General features: G+C 41.3%; 1 protein-coding gene and 1 long non-coding RNA gene across 4 annotated transcripts in view; one reads left to right on the plus strand and one right to left on the minus strand.

Moving 5' to 3' along the window:
* The window catches only part of LOC146395915 (uncharacterized), a 111,705-nt gene extending 103,428 nt beyond the window's left edge, over positions 1–8,277 (plus strand). For 2 of the 3 annotated variants that reach the window (XR_014829022.1, XR_014829024.1), the window contains one exon: positions 6,682–6,834. The gene's annotated coding sequence lies outside the window, so the exon portion shown is untranslated. Of the gene's footprint in view, positions 1–6,681; positions 6,835–8,054 lie in introns of those variants that run through there. The other variant, XR_014829023.1, reaches the window with a different exon arrangement.
* A 5,515-nt stretch (positions 8,278–13,792) lies between these two features.
* Positions 13,793–21,356, minus strand: LOC110257062 (uncharacterized). Its single transcript, XR_002339235.2, has 3 exons — positions 21,098–21,356; positions 17,146–17,310; positions 13,793–16,257 (listed from the first exon to the last, which is right to left on the minus strand). It is a non-coding gene; the product is annotated as an uncharacterized LOC110257062 (long non-coding RNA).
* Between the last annotated feature and the right edge of the window lie 1,477 nt (positions 21,357–22,833).

Below are 22,833 nucleotides of genomic sequence, written 5' to 3' on the forward strand. Positions count from 1 at the left end.
TTCATTTTTCACTGTTTTGCTCTCATAGCAACTCTAAATTTTGAAGATACTGCAAATAGAAATAAAGGGGGGGGGGAATGATGCAGCTTAGTGGAATGATGTTTTTCTAGTGACAAAGAAAAGTCCAGTGAGAGAGAAATACAAGGTCCTGCCCACTCCCCACCTTCATCTCATCCTTTCTCCCCAGTTGCTTTCTCTACTCCAGCCTCACTGGTCTTTTATCCACACCTGGAAACGATCAAGCTTTTTCCCACATCAGGACTTTCACACAAACTCTTTGCTGAACTTGGACCCCTCCTTTACTCCCTCGGCCTCCCTCACCTGATCTTTTAGGTTTTTGTTGACATGTCCCTGCTTCCAAATCTAAGTAAAAACCATGTCTTATGTATCTCAAGTTTCCTCCAAAGCCGAGGCTGAGACTTGTGTGTGAGTGAGGACGGAGGAATGAAAGAGACAAGAAAGATGAGTCAACACAGGATGGGTGATTGAGTTGAGCACTGCTATGGGCAACTAGTTTCTTGATCACCCAGGACCTTCTGGGAATCTTAAGAACTGCACCTCAGATCCTTTTGGTCATTTATCCATTGGCTCCTGTAGGGCATTTGGTTGAAAGAGGTTTGGCTGGCAGTCCAGTGCTATGAGGTTTAAAGGTCTCTAAACAACATTCAGTCTTAATACAGTGCAATCTTAAAAACAGGTGAGGTGGCTGTTTTCACTGGGATCTCCTAACCTTTCAGCCTCTGAGCCATAACTAAAGTGCTAGCAAATGCGTAGAATCAAGAAAACTTCATGGTTCCCACTGTAGCTCAGCTGGTTAAGAACCTGTTTAGTATCCATGAGGATGCAGACTCCATCCCTGGCCTTGCTCAGTGGGTTAAGGCTCTGACGTTGCCTCAAGCTGTGGTGTAGGTCACAGATGCATCTTAGATCTGGTGTTGCTGTGGTGTATAGGCTGGCAGCTGCAGCTCCAATTTGACCCATTGCCTGGGAACCTCCATATGCCATGGGTTCAGCCCTAAGAAAGACAAAAAGAACAAAAAATAAAAATAAATAATAATGAAATAGCCATTTGTAGCAACATGGATGACCCTAGAGATCATCATACTAAATAAAGTCAGTCAGACAAATACAAACACATATATGATATCACATACATGGAATCTAAAAAATGATACAAAAGAACTTGTTTACAAAACAGAAATAGACTCATACATAGAAGACAAACTTATGATTTCCAAAGGGGAAAAGAGGGGGAGGGGTAAATTAGGAATTTGGGATTAACAGATACATGCATGCGCGCGTGCACACACACACACACACACAATAGAAAATCAGCAAGGACCTACTGCATAGCACAGGAAACTACATTCAATATCTTGTAATAACCTATAATGGAAAAAAATCTGAAAAAGATCATCATATATATATTCAGCTTTTTGGGGTTTTTTTTGGTCTTTTTTTTTGCCATTTCTTGGGCCGCTCCTGCAGCATATGGAGGTTCCCAGGCTAGGGGTCAAATCGGAGCTGCAGCCACCGGCCTACACCAGAGCCACAGCAACGCGGGATCCGAGCCTCATCTGCAACCTACACCACAGCTCACGGCAACGCCGGATCCATAACCCACTGAGCAAGGCTAGGGATCGAACCTGCAACCTCATGGTTCCTAGTTGGATTTGTTAACCACTGAGTCATGATGGGAACTCCTAGTTTTTTATGTATATTTATAAACTGAATCACTTTGCTATACACCCAGAACTAATACAACTATGCTTCAAAAAAAAAAATTAGTCTATTTAAAAAAAACTCAAGAAGGGAGTTACTATCATGGCTCAGCGGTTGACAAATCTGACTAGCATCCATGAGGACGTGGGTTTGATTCCTGGCCTCACTCAGTGGGTTAAGGATCCAGCATTGCTGTAAGCTGTGGTGTGGGTCACAGAGACATCTCGGATCCTGCGTTGCTGTGGCTGTGGTATAGGCTGGCAGCTGAAGCTTTGATTGGACCCCTAGCCTCAGAACTTCCATATGCTGCAGGTGCAGCCCTAAAAAGCAATAATTAAATAAATACCAGGAGTTCCCATTGTGATGCAAGAGGATAGGCAGCATCTCTGTTACACCAGGATGCAGGTTCTATCCCCAGCCTGGCACAGTGGGTTAAAGGATGCTATGTTTTTTACAGCTATGGTGTGTGTCACAACCGTGGCTCAGATCTATCTGATCCCTTGACCAGAATCTCCATATGCCATGGGGTGGCCAAAAAAGAAAAAAATAAAAAGAAACCAAAAAAACAAACAAATTGCAAAAAACAAAAGATGAATAGTAAAGCATTTCATGTCACAGGCCCAGAAAACTTACTACTAACTCTCCCACTGCAGAGTAGGAGTATGTGTTTTGTGTGTAAACAAGTTAAGTGTTTTGACCTCTAAAGAAGCAATCTTTTTTTTTTTTTTTTTGTCTTTTTGCCCTTTTTCTAGGGCCGATCCTGCGGCATATGGAGGTTTCCCAGGCTAGGGGTCGAATTGGAACTGGAGTTGCCGGCCTACTCCAGGGCCACAGCAACGCAGGGTCCGGGCTGCTTCTGCAACCTACATCACAGCTCATGGCAACGCTGGATCCCTAACCCACTGAGTAAGGCCAGCTATTGAACCCGCAACCTCATAGCTCCCAGTCAGATTCATTAACCACTGTGCCACGACAGAAACTCCTAAAGAAGCAATCTTAATGACTCCTTCTTTACTGTACAATTGAAAAACATATCCCTCTGAGATTACATAAGGCAAGAAATTTATTAAGGGATTTTGGTCCACATTAAACTGTTGTCCTATGTACTTTGTATATCCATTCCTGTCTTCGTGGAATGTGTCAGACATGTTAGACTGTGAACCTTTAGGTAAAGACCACACTGAGTAAGTTGCCCTTTTCTGTGCAAAGCAAAATATTCTGGTGTAAATGCTAATTGTAAAGTTGTAGTATTTTTGAGGAACAGTTGTGAACCAGGATCATGAACATATCAAGGCGGATAAACATAGGAGGTTTACTAGAAGCTGCAATAGTGGCAAATCAGAAGATTGTGAAATGTAATAATTTAACATATATTTTTGCGCTCTAGCATGGCTTTAGCCTTTTTTGTATACAGATCTGTGTGCTTAGTTTGATATCCTGCTGGTATCTTGAAAGTCTTAATGATTTTGTCTTTGAACTTGTGCTCTGTGAGTGAGGTCTGAGGGGACTGCAGAGCATGTGCATGGGCAGAGGAAATGCACAACACTCACATCTACTGTTTCTTCACATCCTATTTGCATATGGTGTTCTCAATGCCCCACAAGCACAAGCATTCTAGTAAACCCACAGAGAGACTCAATACAAGCAAAAGTAAATGTTATATCTGTGGCTAAGGAAGTGGCCCAAGAGGCAAAGCTCTCCGTTCAAACTAGAATTTGTTTCAAACACCTGAAAGCCAAGGAGCCCTCTCACATCCTTTCTCACTGGTATTGCTTCCCTGTCTTAGCCAGACACTTACACTGAAATGATGACATTGAAGGGAAGGGAAGGCTAAAGCAACCCATAGATCCTTTCCCTTTCTGTTTTTCTCAACATACCAGTAAGCCAAAGTGGAGTGCTGGTAGAATGTGCCCATATCACAAAAGGAAATAACAATAGTTGAGTTTGTCTCGTGCAGCTTTTTCAGTGTTCTGGTAAGGATGAAATGCATGTGCATGTTTGCACTAGGAAATAAGAATTGTGAAATTTCAAGAGTTTCTGTTGTGGCTCAGCGGAAAGGAACCCGACTAGTAACAATGAGGATGCGAGTTCAATCCCTGGCCTCGCTCAGTGGGTTAAGGATCTGGCATTCTGTGAGTTATGGCGTAGGTTGCAGACATGGCTCAGATCCAGCATTGCTGTGGCTGTGGTGTAGACTGCAGCTACAGCTCTGATTCAACCCCTAGCCTGGGAACTTCATATGCCACAGGTACAGCCCTAAAAAAAAAAAAAAAAAAAAAATTGTGAAATTTCAGTGATTCCATATAGGAGTTATTTATTTATTTACTTATTTATTTTTGGCCATGCCTGCAACATGCAGAAGTTCTTGGGCCAGAGATCAAACCCATACCACTGCAGCAATCCACAGTAGTGACAACATGAGATCCTTAACCTGCTGAGCCAACAGGGACCTCACACATACGAGTTAATGCTCTTATGTTCAAAACTGGTGTTGAAAAGTATAGAGGAGTTGTAAAATTCATGCTAATAATTTTAAACTTTTTTTTTTTACTTAGAACATTTACTAGCAAATAAAAATATATATATATTACAAGTCAACAGAGAGACCAGAGAAGAAAGGAAAAACTTTTACATTTTAGTTTATTTGACACCACTGTTAAATTTTTATTTATTTATTTATTTGTCTTTTTAGGACCACACCCACAGCACATGGAATTTCCCAGGCTAAGGGTCGAATTGGTGCTGCAGCTGCTGGCCTACACCACAGCCATAGAAATGCAGGATCCGAGCATCTGCAACCTATACCACAGCTCACGGCAACACCAGTTCCTTAACCCACTGAGCAAGGCCAGGGATTGAGCCCATGTCCTCATGGATACTAACTAGCTGGGTTCATTATCACCGAGCCACGATGGGAAATCCAGGACACCACTTAAAACAAAACAAAACAACAACAACTTTTTGAACCAGTGTTTCCACAAACAAGTAGCCTTCATTGTTTGCAGAGAGTGGTTTATAAACGCAGTCTCGACTAAATGTAGAAAGATAGACTAGCGTGGTTTCTAAAGGTACTTTTCAGGCCAAATATTCTCCAATTCCTTGTACCTTAGATAAATCTTACAAATCCTTGAAGGTTCTGCTGGGCTAGCCCTACTGAATGAATCGTCAGAGCATCTCTGCCCAACAAGGACATCCATCACCACCCTTCTGTGCAACTACTATACACTCTACTTAGTTTTCCTGTTGAATATACGCAGGACAATATGTTATAACTTCTTTCCTTATAAATGTATCTCCCTTTTTAGGCCATGGGCTTCATAGAGGAGAGAGACTTAATTTACCTGATTCTATAACCTCTAGTACCTGGCTTAGAGTAGATATTCAATAAATGTGTTAATAAATCTTTCAAATTATTTTTAAAAATCATTCAAATTATCATCATCATCATTGCTTTTTTTTTTTTTTTTTTTTGTCTTTTTGCCATTTCTAGGGCCACTCCCGTGGCATATGGAGGTTCCCAAGCTAGGGGTCCAATTGGAGCTGCAGCCACCGTCTTACACCACAGCTCACAGCAAAGCTGGATCCTTAACCCACTGAGTGAGGCCAGGGATTGAACCGGAAACCTCATGGTTCCTAATCAGATTCTTTAACCACTGCGCCACGATGGGAACTCCATCATCATTGCTTTTTAGGATCACATCCAGGGCATATGGAAGTTCCCAGGCTAGGGGTCGAACTAGAGCTACAGATGCCAGCCACAGCCACAGCCACAGCCACAGCAATGTGAGATCTGAGCCACGTCTGTGACTTATACCATAGCTCACAACAACACCGGAACCTTAACCCACTGAGGAAGGCCAGGGATCAAACCTGAATCCTCGTGGATGTTAGTTGGATTCGTTTCCACTGAGTCACAACAGGAACTTCCTCAAATTATTTTTAATTACTTATGTATAGAATAGATTCAGGAATGTCTCTAGAGTAGGTGATTTTTTTCCCCTGAATTATCTCTCCATTTGAGTCAGAAGAGCTCTGGACAGGCACAATACCAAAGGAAGTGCTGGAGCTGGGATTTGGGTGGTATGTCCAAAACCTGTGCTCTTCTCACTATACTGCACTGTTTGCAATGAGAGGAGAGCTGAGTAGAAAAGCAGGAGCTTTCAGGGTATGGTTCCACCCATCTGCTAGAGCTTTAGATGTGGCTCAGGGGCCCAGAAGTGAAGGAGATCCCAGGGACTTGCAGCCTCACCTGTTTTCAAGCCTAAACTATGTAAAAAACAGAGGGTCAGTTAGCGATTCTGAAACCTCCTGCAACATCGAATTGAGAACCAAACATATTTCAGCCAAATGCCTTATTTTTTTTTTTTTTTTTTTTTTTTTTTTTTGTTGTTGTTGTTGCTGCTATTTCTTGGGCCGCTCCTGCGGCATATGGAGGTTCCCAAGCTAGGGGTCGAATCGGAGCTGTAGCCACCGGCCTACGCCAGAGCCACAGCAACGCGGGATCCGAGCCGCGTCTGCAACCTACACCACAGCTCACGGCAACGCCGGATCCTTAACCCACTGAGCAAGGGCAGGGACTGAACCCGCAACCTCATGGTTCCTAGTCGGATTCATTAACCACTGCGCCACGACGGGAACTCCCAAATGCCTTATTTTGAAATAGATGCCCACTTAGCAAAGATTCATTACCTACCAGAAACTTAGGTGGATCATGCAGATATAGTGACCTACTTGGTAGCTCTTGGCTCTCTCCCTCCTTTTCTTGTTCCTTCCACCTCACACCCTTGGCTTAGATGTGTTTTGGTGGATGCTGTGTTTGTGAAGCCATTGTGTATATTCCTTTAATGACAAAATATTTGGTTTTAACCATCATAATAAGGAACATTATTGGACTTAACAAATAATAACACATCCACTGCACCAAAGGTAACTTTTATTCTCTTTTATGCTCCTTTCAAGGTAACATCCTTGGATATACTAATAGGCTCAAGTCAAGCAAAGCCAAGAAAGTTCCACTGATGCAGCAGATAATTAACCTCCTGGCTAAATCCCACGGCCGAGACCAGTGTTGACTTGGGAAATCAGCCTATATTTTTCAAGTGCTCATTAACTGTAAGCCTTTTAAAAATTTCTTGCTTAGTGTATTTTAGTTCGTAAGCTCCAGGTATAGGTTTAAGGGCACAGCAAGAGAAATGGTGGCTATCGTTAATGGAAACTCTTGAATCATGTTAATACCCAAGGTCTGTGTGTGTTTGTGTAAGAACAAGGGGTGGGGTAGGAGGTGGGTGGGGGTGGAGGTGGAGAAGGAGAGAGAGAGAGAGGAAGGGAGGGGGGAGGAAAGAGAGAGCAGCCAACCTTCCCTCATTCACAAATGGACCAGTTGCCCTCCCAGTAGCAGTGTGGCAAGGGGAAAACCCCAGACTTGCTCTCAGGAGACTTGGGCTCTAATTCTACCTCTGCCATAAGATATCCGTGACCTTGCTTCCGCTCCCCTGAACTCTGATGGAATGAAGAGTTTGAGTATAATGATGATTGCGTTTCTACCAGCCTATAATATTCTAAGATCAAATCCTAGGATTATCAAAAAGACTTAGAATTTCTTTCTCTAGTTCATTTCATTCCAATAGGAGGTTCAGATGTGCTTAAGCGAGCTTCCTCATCATTATTCCTCCTGCCTGGGCTTGCTCCTACACCCCAAACTGGATCTTCTAATTTCTTATACATGGAGACTGTATATAACCTCATTTCTTTATGAGCCAAGAAGCAAGTCGCTAAGGCCCCTCTTCTCCAGTTCATCCAAGCTTAGCGCAGTATGATGTACTTCTAGGAACCAGAATATTGTGCTCTAGTGCTAACCACTGACCACCTTCACTGTGCTCTGAGTTGCAGGTCCACTAGCATCCTCAGGGTCTGATAATAGGCCCCTGAGTTCCTTCTCCTGACCCCTCCTCTCTACCCTAGGCCATACCACTGGGTTTCAGGCCTCTTCCTATTGACTGTCCAATTTCTTATTACAAAAGTACTATGTGATTACCAAAAGAAATTAGAAAAATTAAAGAGGTAGAGAAAAAAACACAAACTATAATCCCACTACCCAGACAACCACCCTCAACTGTTTGGCGTTTATCTGTAGTAAATTGTTGCGACAGGGACTCCACATTTGTCTAGACCTTCCTGTAACCACGCCCTTGGGTATGCCTCTCTGACCAATAACTCTGGGCTTGACCAATGGGACAGTAGCCAATGGGTCACAAGCAGAGACTAGAAAAATGCTTATGGCTGTGCTTGGTTTCTCTTACTGTCCTTGGAACATACTGCCACCTTGTAAACAGGACTATGCTAGCCTTCTGAATGACGAGATGCGTGCCTATATGCCCCTGTCATATCAAGACAACACTTAACAAATCCCCAGAAGCAGAGCTGCCCAGCTGATTCGCTCACAGGCATGTTGGTGAATCGAGTCAAGACCAGCAGAAGAACCACCAGCTAAGCCCAGGCCAGAGCTCAAACCCATGGAATCCTCAGCTAAATAAATAGTTGCTGTGTGCAACAAAACACTGTTTTATAGTCTGTTATGCAGCAAAAGCTAACTGATAAAATAAGCTTTAAGTCTTTATATATATATATTTAAGATTATACCAGACATGCTATTCCATAACAAGTTTTCTTCACATGACATTTTCCCAAGTCTTTAATATTATTTTCTTCCTCCATGTAAGTTCACCAGAGTGAGGATTTATGTCTGTTTTGTTCGATGCTATATTTCCAGCAAATATTACAGCACTGTAAACATAGAACTCAGTAAACATTTTTTGAATGAGTTAGTAGAGGACATGATCTTTTCTTTTTTTAAGATAATTGAATAGTCATGTGAAGTCACCACCTTTGCCCCATTCTGAGTTCATGTTTCTCTAATAGGTTTGGCATCTCAGGTTCCCAACAGAACTGAAATTCACAGGGGCTCTCCTACCACTTGGGAAATATATCTCTAGTCCTAAGTCCCAACCAGGGGGTAGCCTCTGCTAAGCAGCCTTTACAATTCAGTTTAAATAGCATGTCCTGTGGGGACATACTCGTCCCTCATCAGGGTTTGCAGACTGTATTAACCATGTCACAGTACTTTACAGGTTTATTTCTTCTCCTTCTTTGTGAACTTATAAGAATAAGGGTTCAGCTCCCAGAGTGCCCGGGACACAATAGGCCCTCAATCAATGGTTGTGGGATAAATGAACAAATTAACTCACAAATCCAACTAGGAACCATAAGGTAGTGTGTTCGATCCCTGGCCTTGCTCAGTGGGTTAAGAATCCGGCATTGCCGTGAGCTGCGGTGTAGGTCGCAAATGTGGCTCAGATCTGGCATTGCTGTGCTTCTGGTGTAGGCCGGAGGCTACAGCTCTGATTTGACCCCTAGCCTGGGAACCTCCATATGCTGTAGGTGAAAAAAAAAAATAATAATAATAATAACTCACACTGCAAAGGACTCCTCTGACAGCTGCACATATATAATCTTTCTCTTTTTTTTAAGAAATGCAGTCTTGGAGTTCCCGTCGTGGCGCAGTGGTTAACGAATCCGACTAGGAACCATGAGGTTGAGGGTTCGGTCCCTGCCCTTGTTCAGTGGGTTAACAATCCGGCGTTGCCGTGAGCTGTGGTGTAGGTTGCAGACGCGGCTCGGGTCCCGCGTTGCTGTGGCTCTGGCGTAGGCCGGTGGCTACAGCTCTGATTAGACCCCTAGCCTGGGAACCTACACATGCCGCAGAAGCGGCCCAAAGAAATAGCAAAAAGACCAAAAAAAAAAAAAAAAAAAAAAAAAAAAGAAATGCAGTCTTGTTACAAATAATGAATACAAATAATTACAGTACCATTGTGAAAAAGCATATTTATATCCCCCCCCAAATCATAATTAAGAAATACCACCAAAGAAGATATTTCTTAAATAGCTTTTATTCCATTTGGATCTTTTTAAGGCATGAGGAAATGAAGAAACTAGGGAAGTGGAAAACCAAAGTGGGACACGGGGAGAGAGCATAATACTCTAATTTAGTTTGTCATGGTCCATTATCTGCTGTGGATAGGAGGGTGACAGTATCGGTTTACATATTGGTTTAAACATAATTAAAACTTAGAGGTTAAAGCCTGAACTTAGGCTAATATCAAATAAAGAAGGGATATTAGGTCTGCCGTGGATTAGAGTTCTGTTTGGGATTCTTTGTTGAAGAGATAACACTGTGCTATTGTGAAAACTGCCATTCTGTGAAAACACTACCTAAAAGAGGACTCTGCTCAGGAACGTCAAGACGTGCATTATTCATGCACACATACACACATGAAATTCCAACACATTACTCTGATTGCTGTAATAAACTTAAAAGTCTGTGGTTTAGACAAGCAGCCTGGCTTTGTTATAATAAGGCGTAAACATAAACTCTAATTAATTAATGTGTAACAGTTCTTTCCTTTTAAAGGATTTTAGAAGTTCTGACTTCAGCTGAACATAATTCACACACATGAACGTTTTAATATAATCACCTCTAAATCTATGCCAATGACATCACTGGCCATTCTTTAACTCTTAGAGGGCAGAGATAATATCTTTTTTAGCGCTCTTAGGCCATGGGAGTGCATTTGAACGTCAGCTCTGTCAGGCCTTTGGCTCCGGCCAGGGGTTTTAACTGTTCTAGAAGAGTTTGGGGAAGCTACTCCAGCCCACGATCTAGATTCAGGCAAGTAGCTCTGATGATATCTGATTCATCTGTTTACACTTCCTCATAAGATTTCATTTAAACAAAGACAAAAACAGGTTTTATGTCCCAGTGCTATTAAGGACAAAGTCTTCTATTGAATTTCCTGACCCACAACACTGGCCCATGGCTGTGGTCTCACAACCACAGGCTGCACCTGGAACCATTTTTGTCCATTTTGTAAACAAGAACCCTTTACTCTCAAGAGGGAAGCAGAGGAAGAGGCTGTCAGCAGGTGGCAGGGGGACAGGCTGGAGCCCCTCAGCTGGCCTTTCAGGACCAAGCAAGACTGGAAATCATGGAGGAGCACCTGCATAGTAAACACTGCTAGCTCCATAACACACATCCAGTAAACAAAACAGGGACTACAACAACATTGTGAGGAATCATCTTTATATCCAGAAAATTCATCTTCATTGGGAAATACCTTGCTAACAAAACTTCAGTTTAGTTCAGGGTATCTGTGTTCCCAGTCCCAGGCAAATGATAATGATTCGTTTACGTCAATAATGCCAATCCTGTTTCCTCCTTTCTCTGCCTTTTAAAAAAACGCTTTGTTTTTAAAGACAGTTTTATGTTCACAGCAGGGTATAGAACAGAAGATACAGAGACTTGATGTATACCCCCCTGCCTCTCATGCCCACAGCCTCCCCAGCTACTGACATCCTGGACCATTTGTTACAACTGATGAACCTAACTGATATATCATCACCCCAAAATCTTAGGATTCATGCTTGGTGTGGTACATTCTATGAGTCTTGACAAATACATGACATGTATTCAGCAGTGTATTATCACACAGAGTAGTTTCACTGCTCTAAAAATCCTCTGTGCTCTGCCTATTTATCTCTCTGCCCGCTAACCCCATTCCGATCCCTGGCACCCACTGATCTTTTTACTGTCTCCACAGTTTTGTCTCTTCCAGGTTGCCATATTCTTAGAATCATATGGTATGTAACCTTTTCTGATAGGCTTATTTCACCTAGTAATATGTATTTAAATTTCCTCCATGTCTTTTCATCGATTGATAGCTCATTTCTTTTGATTGGTGAATAATATTCTATTGCCTGGATGTATGCATTCACTTATCAAAGGACATCTTGGTTGCAACTGAATTTTGGCAATTATGAATAAAGCTGCTATAAACATATAAACCCTGGAGTTCCCGTCGTGGCTCAGCAGAAATGAATCCGACTAGTATCCATAAGGACACAGGTTCGATCCCTGGCCTTGCTCAGTGGGTTAAGGATCCAGCATTGCCATGAGCTGTGGTGCAGGTCCCAGACTCAGCTCAGAGCTGCCATTGCCATGGTTGTGGTGTAGGCCAGCAGCTACAGTTCTGATTTGATCCCTAGCCTGGAAGCCTCCATATGCTGTGGGTGCGGCCCTAAAAAAAGACTGGGTATATATATATATATATATATATATATATATATATATATATATATATACCCAGTCTGCTGAGTGTGTGTAGGGGGATGTGTTTGGGAAAGATTTCACTTTCTTAGGTTTTTGTGTGGATATAATCCTTCAGTTCATTTGGGTAAATACCAAGGAGTGTGATTGCTGGACCGCATGGTAAGAGTATGTTTTGTAAGACATTCCCAAACTGTCTTCCAAAGTGGCTGGACCGTTTTGCATTCCCACCAGAAATGAATGAGAGTTCCTCTTGCTCCACATCCTTGCCAGCATTTGCTGTTGTCAGTGTTTTGGGTTTTGGCCATTCTAATAGGTATATAGTAGTATCTCGTTGTTTTAATCTGTAATTCTCTAATGATGTGATACCAAACATCTTTTTATAAGCTCTCTGGCCAAGTATAACTTCTTTGGCGAGGTGTCTGTTAGGATCTTTTCCCCATTTTTTAATCAGGTAGTTATTTTCTTATTGTTGAGTTTTAAGGGTTCTTTGTAAATTTTGGATTATAACCCTTTATCAGATGTGTCTTTTGCAAGTATTTTCTCCCAATCTGTGGACTGTCCTGTCATTCTCTTGACAGTGTCTTATACAGAGCAGAAGTTTTTTTGTTTGTTTGTTTGTTTGTCTTTTCTAGGGCCACTCCCATGGCATATGGAGGTTCCCAGGCTAAGGGGTCCAATCAGAGCTGTAGCCATTGGCCTATGCCAGAGCCACAGCAACGCCAGATCCGAGCTATGTCTGCGACCCACACCACAGCTCACGGCAATGCTGGATCCTTAACCCTTATACTAAGCAAGGCCAGGGATCGAACCCACAACCTCATGGTTCCTAGTCGGATTAGTTAACCACTGTGCCAGGACGGGAACTCCCGGAGCAGAAGTTTTTGATTCATTTAAGTCCAGCTTATCAATTATTTCTTTCACAGATTATGCCTTTGGTGTTGTAGCTAAAAAGCCATCACCATACTCAAGATCATCTAGGTTTTTCCCTATGTTATCTTCTAGGGACTTTATACTTTTGCATTTTACATTTAAGTCTATAACTTACTTAGTGTTAATTTTTGTGAAGAGTTTAGTCTGTATCTAAAATCATCTCTTTTTTTTTTGCATGAAGATGTCCAGTTATTCCAGCATCATTTCTTGAAAAGATTATTTTTGTTTCATTGTGTTGCCTTTGCATTATTGTCAAAAATCAGTTGAACATATTTCTGTGGATGTATTTCTGGGCTCTCGTTCGTTCGTTTTATTAGTCTCGTTGTCTACTCCTTCACCATTACCTCACTGTCTTGATCATTGTAGGTTTATAGTAAATCTTGAAGTTGGGTACTGTCAGTGTTCCAGCTTTGTTCTTCTCTATTATCATGGTGGCTACTCTGGACCTTTTGCCTCTCCATGTAAAATTTAGAATCAGTTTGTTGGTATCCACAACAACTTTCTGGGATTTTGACTGAGATTGCATCGGATCCATAGATCAAGTTGGGAAGAACTGACATCTTGACAATACCAAGTCTTCCTATTCATGAACATGGACTATCTCTCCATTTATTTAGTTCTTTGAGTTTATCCATCAGAGTTTTGTAGTTTTCCTTATATAGATCTTGTACATATTTTGATAGATTTTACCTCAATATTTCATTATTTATACTAAATGTTTCATTGAGGATGCACATGTAAATGCTATTTATTTTTAAATTTCAAATTCCACTTGTTCACTGTTAGTATATAGGAAAGCAATTGACTTGTATATTAGCCTATGATCCCCAAATCATACTATAATCCCTTATTAGTTCTAGGAGTTTCGGTTGATTTTTTTTCCGATTTTCTTCCAAAATAATCATGTCATCTTCAGACAGTTTTATTTCTTCCTTTCTAAACTGTATGAATTTTCTTTCTTTATTCCTTCCTTCCTTTCTTTTCTTTTCTTCTTTTTTTTTTTTTTTTTTGTCCTATTTCATTAGCTAGGACTCAGCATGTAGGATTTTTTGTTGTTGCTGTTTTGTTTGTTTGTTTGTAGGTGATGGTCTTTATCCACTTGAAGAAGTTTTCCTCTATTCCTAATTTTTGGTAAGTTTTTATCACGAATGAGTGTTGGGTTTTGTCAAATGCTTTTTATATATCTATTGATATGATCACATCGTGATTGTTCTTTAGCCAGCTAATTTTTTAGATTACTTTAATTGATTTTCAAGTGCTTTTCTGCTTTTTAACAGCTGTTGGGGTTGGGGGTGGAGTTGGGGGCTTGTGACCTTGTTCTGCATGGCCTTGGGTGAAGTCTTCTGAGTGCGTGTAGGGGAAAGTGTTCTAAGAGAGATTTCACTTTTATGGTAAATAAGGAGGAATATAACACCACTCTTCTCTCTTTTATTTGGTTTTGAATGCAGATGTGAAAGCTGGATATACCACTGCTACCTTGCCATCATAAGGGAGGGAAAGGCCAGTAGACTTGCAAAGACATTATCTCTGAAATCATTACAGCATCTTGTTATATGAGAAAAATATACTACTTTATGTTTAGTCACTACAGTTGGTGTTATGCTATATGCAGTCAAGCCTACTTTCAATTAATCTCATGTCATATCCATAATAAGACACATAGAAGTCATCAAAGAAGATGACATTATTGCTTTGATTCTGCAAATGCTGCTTTGGTACCTAAGCTTAGGAAAGACTGGCTCGAAGGGAAAGCTGACGGAGGACTGAGTGACAGGGAATCGACAGAGCATCTCATTGCTAGGGAACTCCTGGGTGATACCACTTCAGAGTAGGTAGATGAACATATGGCCAACGGCAAGACCCATGTCTCAGGAAGAGGGCAAAAAGCTATTCAAGAAATGGCAAAGTAGGAGTTCTTGTCGTGGCTCAGCGGTAACGAACCCAAGTAGTATCCATGAGGACGAGGGTTCAATCCCTGGCCTCGCTCAGTGGGTTAAGAATCTGGCGTTGCCATGAGCTGTGGTGTAGGTCACAGATGCGGCTCGGATCCCTAGTTGCTATGGCTGTGGTATAGGCCAGTGGCTACAGCTCCAACTTGACCCCTAGCCTGGGAACCTCCACATGCCATGGGTGCGGCCCTAAGACAAAAAAAAAAAAAAAAAAAAAAAAAAGAAGTGGCAAAGTAAAGTGAGGAAGCAACATGGTAGTAGAAAGTAGATGAGCCGAGGAAAGAAATGGGAAATTGAGTCCTGGCTCTGCACCTTTTTCTGCTATATGACTTAGTCTAATTATATAATCATTATTAGCCTCAAGTATCTCTTCTATAATATGAGAAGGAATTGTCTTCCTCACAAGATCATTGTAAAGATTAAAAGCTGTAGCATATTTAGAGATTAGTTACATCACCTTTGCTCCGTTATTCATTTCATATGTTCAGAACCAAAGTAAGGTTAGCAAAGAGATCAAGGCAACCTCTACTAGAAAGGCATAGAATGGAAGCTGGGGTGTTAATGAGTTATGCTGATAGAAGCTCTATGAATTAGAGGTCTCTTAAAGTCAGCCATCCAAGGCATCTACCTAGAGTCACTCAGCCTTAAACAGGCTGCAGCTAGGGAGCAAAAGAAAAAAGGCTTCCAAACCTAATTGAATACAGGTCAAAATATTAATATTCCCAGGGAGCAACAGAAAATCACAGGTTTCTTGTACTGCTTGTGATAATCTGAATGTTTAAGTACAGTAAATATTTGTTGAATTAATGATATGTTAGAATATTAGTGGTCTCTATAACAATGTTTACCTAGCTTATAAAATCATTTCAGTATTTTTTCCAGTTTTTACTGGAGGAAACTACCCAGGAGGAGGTCTAAACTGAATTAAAGAACACCTTGAGAGTTTGGGAATAAATTTGATATGATATTTCATCACAACCAAAGTAAATTAAAACTACATTATTTTAGGAAGAAGGAAAATCCGAAGGAGATTTAAGCAGTTTAACTTGTGAAGGAATGAGGATTAAATTAATTGAAATTGGTATTATGGGCACATTTAGTGAAAATTGCAAATATTTCCTTAGAGTAGGGAAGATTTCCCATGACTGGATTTCCTTCTAAAGTTAGATTTATTCATTCCTTAATCCAATAAGCAATTAGTGGGAATCTTCCATGTGCTAAGCAGAGAACTAGTAGTGCCTGGAGTATTAACAAAAAACATATGATTGTACTTGGGATTCATTGCTCCTCCTATGCAATGGGTCTCAAGCTCTGTATGCATAAGAACCTGGGTAGCCTGTTAAAGCGCATACTTCTTGGCTTACCATAGAAATTCTGATTCATGATGATGGGACTAAAAATCCTTATTTCCATCAATCATTCCAGATGACTCAAGTGCAGATGGGTTGAGAATCACACTGTGAAGCACATTATTCTCCAGCTAGGACCTATAAGCTAGTTGGAAAAAAAAAAAAAAAAATATATATATATATATATATGTATATGTATATATATGTATATATTAGGAGTTCAAGGATACAATATGACAGATCGGGATGAAGTGTGTCAAGGCAGAGGCAGGAAATCAGAATATGCTGGTTTAGGAGGCAGATGGACCTGACATTGTCTAGAAAGCTGTGATCATGGGTAATTAGAGCTAGACAAATAAAGAGTCCTGATTAGAACATATAATTATCCCACAAGTCAGTGCAAAGTGATAATTGAGACTAAGCAGGTCACAAGAACCAAGGGCAGTTAAGAATTACAGACTTTAATAGTTCACGTTGGGAGTTCCCGTCATGGTGCACTGGAAACGAATCCAGCTAGGAACCATGAGGTTGCAGATTCAGTCCCTGGCCTTGATCAGTGGGTTAAGGATCTGGCATTTCCATGAGCTGTGGTGTAGTATCACAGATGCAGCTTGGATCTGGCGTTGCTATGGCTGTGGTGTAGGCTGGCAGCTGTAGCTCTGATTACAGCCCTAGTCTGAGAACTTCCATATGCTGCGGGTGCGGCCCTAAAAAGACCAAAAAAAAATTACAGACTTAAAAAAAAAAAGACTAGAAATAAAGAAATAATTTGGGTGGTAATTCAGTTTTATCCAAAAGTTCTTTACAGGCTTCCCATTGGGAAAGAAAACAGCTCCAGGGTGAGGCTTGCAAGCAGAAGCAGGTCAGTGGTGCCCAGAGGAAAGTGAGGGGCTGAAATGGAACCAGGGGGCATGCCCACATTCAGAGAGCAAGAAGGAAAGTCTCCTGGGAAAGTGAAATACGTATGGTTCTCCAGCCTGAGTTTAACCCCCATTAGCGACAGAATAGCCATTTCACTGACTTAGCTACTGACCAGTAACCAAGGCAAGCTGATGGGCAGAGGAGACAGCAAAAAGTGAGAAATAACCACATCTTTTAAATGCACTTGACCAGTCACCCTCAAGGCACTGGAACACCACACTCTTGATGACCAATCTTCTTGAAGGCATAGTTCAATATTATGCATCAGTATCCTCATCTGTAAGACAGAAATAAGAATGAAACCTAACTCATCTAGTGGTAGTAAGTATTTAAGATATTAGATGTAAACCACTTAGCTTCCTGCTTTGTCCACGGTTAGCATTCAGGGAAATGATTTATTATTATTATCGTCATTAACCCTTTTCTGGGTTTCCCTTGGGGCCTGAGCAATAATAGGCCACTTTTTGCCATGCTTGGAGCTTTGGGGGCACTTTTGTTAAAATTTTAGTCAGCTGCCAATTTAATTCAGGAATATTTTTCTAATGAGCAGTGCCAGAGATCTCATCATCATGTCCTTTGAATGTGGGACCTACTCCTGACACTTATCGTTTCTTAACCCCATGCCTGGGGGTGCTTAGTGCCTGGTGTTTATGGATATAAACGACATCTCTCCCTGTGCTGGGTCCAGTATTCAGTGATTTATATGAATTATCAAATTGTTCCTCACCAAAACTACTTGAAGTAAAAACTACTACTGCCCTTATTCTACAGATAAGGAAACAGAGAATTTTTAAAATTGTGTCCACTTACCAACTGCCTTGTTATTGCATGAGCACGATTTCCAGGAAAATTTTTCTTTCCATCTTGCATCTCTGCAACTCATTTTTCTTTTTGTTTTCTTTCTTCCTTTTTTTTTTTTTTTTTTGCCTTTCTAGGGCCATACTTATGGCATATGGAAGTTCCCAGGCTAGAGATTGAATAGGGGCTGTAGCTGCTGACCCACACCACAGCCACAGCAGCGCAGGATCCGAGCCTTGTCTGCGACCTACACACTCATGGCAACGCTGGATCCTTAACCCACTGAGCAGGGCCTCATGGATACTTGTTGGGTTTGTTACTGCTGAGCCACGACGGGAACTCCTCTGAAACTCATTTTTCATCTGCTTCTTTTCTCTCTGCTTATCAGTCACGATTGTCACCAGGCACCTTTTTTGGGGGGGCGGGGGCGGTGCTTGGCTGCACCCACAGCATGTGGAATTTCTCAGGCCAGGGATCGAACCATTGCCATAGTAGTGGCAACACTGAATCCTTAACCACTGAACCACCAGGGAACTCCTGTCACCACACACATCTAAACTTTATAGTGTATAGCTTCAGCCACTTGGAGAAAATGTAACCTGATACTTTAGTCCAAGTCAAAAAGCAGAGGGGAGGGGGAAGGATTATTGCCAAGCCTGGGGGAGTTAGACTCCTACCCTGTAACAGGTCAACTATGTCCAACAGGCCTAAAGAACTATGGCAGCTTCTTTGTTAACAGCCAGATGGAGTGGAAGGAAGAACAGTTCCTAGAAGAAGGGGGTGCTCTTCCAAGATAAAGCAGTGTTGAAGGAGCAAAAAAAAAAAAAGATGTCCACTGCCTCTGTCTGGGCTATGCATTCTCCACAACCTCATTGCATTTTTAATATTTTGAACTCAAATTTTTAATCATTATCAGTTCAATACAGATTTAAGAAATACATATTTATTGCTTTGGGGGTTTGCTTCTTTTCATAGATTTCAATTCAGTATTTGGGGTTGTTTCTTTAAGAATTTAAACCAACACATCCCATTCCCTAAAATTGACAAAACAAAGCAACCAGGCAATGAGAATTGGATGTGAGACAGGCCTGTCTGGCCCCTGTTGTAAGCACTTTTCTAGAACAGTTGGACAAGGTTAGCAGGGTTCAGTTCTCTTGAGGGCGTTGAGCTCTGCAGGTGTTCGTAACTAGTGATTACAGAGCAGGCAAAGGGCTTGATCCTTTGAGGGAGATCTTTTAGTTCTCCTAATTAGCTGCCCAGCCCTCTCCCCTTTCCTTCCATCAGCGGACTTGTCTTTGATCTTAACTGTGTATGGAAAATGATTGCAACTAAAATAATAAAATGCCATAAACATTTGTTTTTTAAATTAATTTGGTAAAGTCAAACGGTGTAAGTAGCATTCAGTAGCTCTGGACAATTTTATGTCTTCTATGCATCATGTAATGTTTGGCATGTACTCAGTCTATTTTTGCATATAAATATGAGTTGGGGGCAGGAAGAAATCTGCATAACCAAAATTCCACCTCAAAATCGGATGCCTGACATCTACCCCTGCATCAGTCATGCAATGGAATATACCATAGAACAAAGGATGTTTTCTTTCCCTCCAAAACCTGAAAAAAAATTCAAATATGATGAACTTTTTATTTTTTAAAAGTAAAAAAAAATTAGCAATGAGATCCTGCTGTGTAGCCCTGGGAACTATGTCTAGTCACTTGTGATGGAGCATGATAATGTGGGAAAATAGAATGTGTACATATATGTGTAACTGGGTCACCATCCTGTACAGTAGAAAAAAATTTGTATTGAGGAAATAATTTTAAAAATAAAATAGGAGGAGTTCCCGTCGTGGCGCAGTGGTTAACGAATCCGACTAGGAACCATGAGGTTGCGGGTTCGGTCCCTGCCCTTGCTCAGTGGGTTAACGATCCGGCGTTGCCGTGAGCTGTGGTGTAGGTTGCAGACGCGGCTCGGATCCCGCGTTGCTGTGGCTCTGGCGTAGGCCGGTGGCTACAGCTCCGATTGGACCCCTAGCCTGGGAACCTCCATATGCCGTGGGAGCGGCCCAAGAAATAGCAACAACAACAACAACAACAAAAGACAAAAAAAAATAAATAAAATAAAATAAAATTTTAAAAAAGTAAAAAATTGTGTAAATGTATTTTAAAAGAAACAATCCCTCTGATTGAATAACACTATTTCAATTTTTAGAGTAGTGTATATAATTATTCAATTGCTTTAAAATAACTTGGCATTGTTCCTTCAGTAGAGGCCTTATTGCTTAATTGCAGCTGAGTCATTACCCCAGTCCCAAGCAATTAATCAGTGTTTCCTAAACTTGCCTAAAATAGGAATCACTTGGGGCTTTTGCTAAACATACAGATTCCTGGGCCCACCCCAGACCAATTGAATTAGAATTTCTAGGGAAGGCATGTGAGAATCCGTACGGTCAGAAAGCAACCCATGTGGATCTCATTATCAGAGAGGTTTGGAAAATACCTTTGTATTCCTTTGACAGTGGCATTATCTTTTTGAATTACTGTTATACACAGTGACCAGAAGAGTTTTATCGTTGGAAGAACTAGAACATTAGAAGTGCTCATAGATTATAAACCAGCACATGTTCTACTTTATAGATACTGCTTTATAAATTCCTATGATCTGAAACCAGGACCATGGAGTTACATATTTAACCTTTACTCATTCAGGTACTGCAGACATTTTTATTTCCTCAATAATATGCCCAAGATTAAATTCATTACCATCTTGAAAAAAGAACACAAGGAGGAGTTCCTGTCATGATTAGTATCCTTGAGGATGCAGGTTCCCATCCCTGGCCTCGCTCAGTGGGTTAAGGATCTGGCGTTGCTGTGAGCTGTGGTGTAGGTTGCAGACGCGGCTCAGATCTGGCATTGCTGTGGCTGTGGCGTAGGCCAGCTGCTGTGGCTCAGATTCGACCCCTAGCCTGGGGACTTCCATGTGCTGTGGGTTCGGCCCCCAAAAGACAAAACAAACACACAAAAAACAAGGAGGAAAATATCTCTTACTGAACATCTCATCATACATTGGGCATAATCTTAATAGTTGGTTTATGTAAGTTATTTACCTTAACCTTAACGATTACCTGGTGGGGTAAGTATTCATTTCCATTTTATAAATGCAGAAACTGAAGCTTGAAGAGGTTAATGAATTCTTCCACCGTCACTCAGTAAGCAAGAGAGACAGGGGTCAAATCTACCAAGCCCGTATTCTTACCACATACTAACCTTTAGAATTTAAATTCCAAGTTGCGAAGAATTAAAATTCACCAGGCAGAATAATCATGGGTTTGTGAACATTTCTTCTCTGAAGGCCAAAAGGGGGGCTTCTTTTTTGTTGTTGTTTTGTTTGTGTGTGTGTGTGCTTGTGCTGAGCCAAAGAGGGAGGAAAGGACAGATTTCAGAAAGTCTGATCGCCTCTTCCAGGATGAGAAGCCTCTTCTTGTAATCCGAAAGATATCTAGTTCTCCCCCTAAAAATTAACTCTCTGAAGAACAAATGAGAAAATTAATAAAATTGTAAATCTAGGTATGTAATATGTGTGATATATAACTGTGGAACTGGATTCTGCTCCCATTCATTCTCTTTTCTTACTCCCCCATGCTGTTTATTCTGGTTAAAGCGGTTGCAGCCAGCAAAAAAATGCACCCTTTAGGCTTTCTTGTTTTTTTTTAAAAAACCCATTTTTTAAAGGGTTTGTTTTCTTAGACTTGGAAGCTGTTGAAAGGTGCCAGATGGATGGCCTTGGAGTCCGTGAGGGGTGTTTATCTGCAGAGGAGGGCAGGTGTGGATGAGGCATCCTGAGCTTCCCACACAGCCCCGGTTCGGAGCCCTCACCCTCCTGGACCATAGTTAATATTAAGATGAGAAGTTAAGAGGACTCCCTGAAACAAAAACAGACACTACAAGTCAGCAGCACATTCCTTTGTTGTTGCCTTATGGTTGATATTACAAACTAAGATCCTCCCATCCAGTTAGTTTTAAAGTAGGCTGTTAAGGAAGTTTTTGGAGGAGGCAATACAGTAGAGGAATGCAGGATGAAGAGAGAAAGTAGGTGACAGAGGTGGGAGGATGGTGAGAAATACTCTGAACTTGACTTTTCATTCAAGGCTATCTGCGTTTTGTGAAGATTTCTTCTCCCCCCCCCCCCACCTTTTCTCTCTCTTTCCCTTTTTCCCTCCTTCCTTCCTTCCTCCCATTACAAGTGACTTCAAGAGGATAACTAATTAGTCTTTACCCAACTCAGCTACCTTTAAGTTGACCAATTGCAAGGCATTGGGGGTAGGGGAGTATCCATCCACAAAGCCTCAGTGTTTCACCTGTTTTTCCTTCTTTACTGTTAACTTACATTTTTTTGTTTGCTTTTTTTTTTTTTTTTTTTTTTTTAGGGCCACACCTGTGGCATATGGAAGTTCCCAGGCTAGAGGTCGAATCAGAGCTGTAGCTGCTGGCCTATGCCACAGCCACAGCAACACAGGGCCCGAGCCGTGTCTGCAACCTACACTGCAGCTCACAGCAATGCTGTATCCTTAACCTACTGAGTAAGGCCAGGGATGGGAACCTGCATCCTCAAGGATGCTAGTCAGATTCGTTTCCGATGCACCACAATGGGAACTTCTGACTTACAGTTTTTTAAGGTGTTTTGATTTCTGTAGAAACATACTTGCTTAGCATATCAGCTCTTTTGAAAGAATTTTCAGGATTTTTTTTCATATATTTATATATGCATATATTCACAAATATGTATTAAACTTATATAAATGAAATTGTCTGTTTTACTATTTCTATATTATTCAAAAATGATCCAAATTGGGAGCTTCCTGAGTTCCCTGGTGGCCCAGTTGGTTAACGATCTGGCTTTGTCACTCCTGTGCTCAGGTTTGATCCCTGGCCTGGGAATTTTCATTTGTTTTGGGTACAGCCGAAAAACAAAAACCGAAATACAGAAACAACAGATGTGGAGT

Source organism: Sus scrofa, chromosome 15, assembly GCF_054392235.1.
Source record: "Sus scrofa isolate SSC_HxYL_T2T_F1_AM1 chromosome 15, Sscrofa_HxYL_maternal_Yorkshire_Landrace_v2.0, whole genome shotgun sequence".
NCBI classification, from domain to species: domain Eukaryota; kingdom Metazoa; phylum Chordata; class Mammalia; order Artiodactyla; family Suidae; genus Sus; species Sus scrofa.